General features: G+C 35.3%; 1 long non-coding RNA gene across 1 annotated transcript in view; it reads right to left on the bottom strand.

Moving 5' to 3' along the window:
- Positions 1-1,111, bottom strand: part of LOC145547711 (uncharacterized) — a 1,493-nt gene extending 382 nt beyond the window's left edge. The window contains exon 1 of the long non-coding RNA XR_014084011.1: positions 55-1,111. This is a non-coding gene — a long non-coding RNA (uncharacterized LOC145547711). The remainder of the gene's footprint in view (positions 1-54) is intronic.
- Between the last annotated feature and the right edge of the window lie 904 nt (positions 1,112-2,015).

Below are 2,015 nucleotides of genomic sequence, written 5' to 3'. Positions count from 1 at the left end.
GCGTTAGAACACGCAGGATTAACAATATAAGGCTTTCTTACTGATCTCTGTTACCGCGAAGGTCAACACTCTGGCGAGGAAGTGTTGTTAGGGGGCTCCTCTTAAGCTCCTGGTGATGATCGGATGACCTGCAGGTGCGTGGTGACACACCCGCGGGGTGGGGCGTCAGAAGGGAGCTGGGGACACCCCCTCTGGTGGTAGCTGGCGGTGGCGCAGGGACGGAGGACAACAACACTATCTATCTATCTATCTATCTATCTATCTATCTATCTATCTATCTATCTATCTATCTATCTATCTATCTATCTATCTATCTATATATCTCTATCTATCTCTCTATATATATCTCTATCTATCTATCTATCTATCTATCTATCTATCTATCTATCTATCTATCTATATCTATCTATCTATCTATCTATCTATCTATCTATATATCTCTATCTATCTCTCTATATATATCTCTATCTATCTATCTCTATCTATCTATCTATCTATCTATCTATCTATATTAGTGAAACTTAGCAAAGGTATACCAGAATTCAGCTAAAGAAGCAGAAGTTTGTGTGCAACATGATTTATTTGAAAAAGACAAAAAGTGAAACAGAACTTGAGAAAGAGCACAATTAGCACAAAAGTCAATTGGTGCAATCCCAGAAATAGTTGAAACAATTGAATAGTGAATATACTATATTAATATATTTAATAGTGAATTATACTGTATAAATTATATAAATTATATAATATATAAATTATAGCAGAATTCAGCAGAAGCAGGAGTTTGTGTGCAACCTGAATTATTTGAAAAAGTCAAAAAGTGAAACAGAGTTTAAGAAAGAGCATAATTGAAACAACAGGAAATTAGTGCAATCCCAGAAATAGTTGAAACAATTGAATAGTGAAACAGTAATAAGTATAAAAAATTAGTGGAAACAGTAAACCAGAAATATTTGAAGAAGTAAAAAAGAGCAAAAGCAAAAAGGGTCAGAAGAAGTAGAAATGTTTGATATATGAATTTATAAAATTGATTAAAGATTGTAGAAGATCTTAAAAGATAGTAAAACCAGAAGGCAAACAGAAAAGTAGACAAGCAGAATGCATAGAAACAGATAAAAACAGAGCACAAGAAAAAAATACATTGAAAGAATAGGAGAAAGTGTGACAAGGTTGTACTCCAGAGGAGTTTAACAGAAAACAGTAAATCCTGTTGAAATGATGGTAATAATTCCATAAAGTAGACACTAGTGGCTATATTTTAATGCATAAAATATTTCTCTACAGTGAAATATGTATGAACAGCATAATTTTGTTTGTCAAAGAGCAGAAAAAGTTCAAAAACGGCAGTTACTAGAGCAGGAGTGTCAAACTCCAGTCCTCGAGGACTTTTAGAAGTGCCTCTGCTGCAGCACACCTGAATACAATAATTAGGTCATTAGCAAGAGTGTTTGCCCAATTCCACCATTCATTTCTATGGGGAAAATATTTGCACAAAAGTGCAATTATTTCAAAAAGTGCAATAGTGAAGTTTACCAAAAGTCATAGCACCATTCTCCTGAAGGAGCTGAACGTTTTGATATATAAATTAGTACAATTAGTGAAACGTAGTGAAAGTAGTTAAGCGACAAAAAACGTACGGAAGACAGAATAATAAAGATAAAGAAAAACAGAAAAACAATAGTGAGAATGCATGGAATGCATTCTCACTGATAAAGATAAAGAAAAACAGAAACACTATAAGTGAGAATGCATGGAATGCATTCTCACTGATAACAATGACCTCATTGGAGGTTCAAGTTGAGCCAGAAAAGCTCAAATAAAAAATAAATAAAACAGTCGTCCAGTTTCCCAACTGGCATAAAGACACAACAACCAGTTTGTCCTGGTTCCTTCGCTGAGCTGCTGTGCCGTTTCCCTGCTGGTCTCCGTCGACGAGGGCCAAGAAGTGAGTACTGTTGGACCGGCGCAGACGGAGCCGCATGGCAAATGTGGAACAAAAGAAAACAAATGAGCAAAAT

This window comes from Poecilia reticulata, chromosome 16 (genome assembly GCF_904066995.2).
Source record: "Poecilia reticulata chromosome 16, P_reticulata-male-v2, whole genome shotgun sequence".
Classification (NCBI taxonomy): Eukaryota; Metazoa; Chordata; class Actinopteri; order Cyprinodontiformes; family Poeciliidae; genus Poecilia; species Poecilia reticulata.
This window is presented reverse-complemented; position numbering and strand designations above follow the sequence as displayed.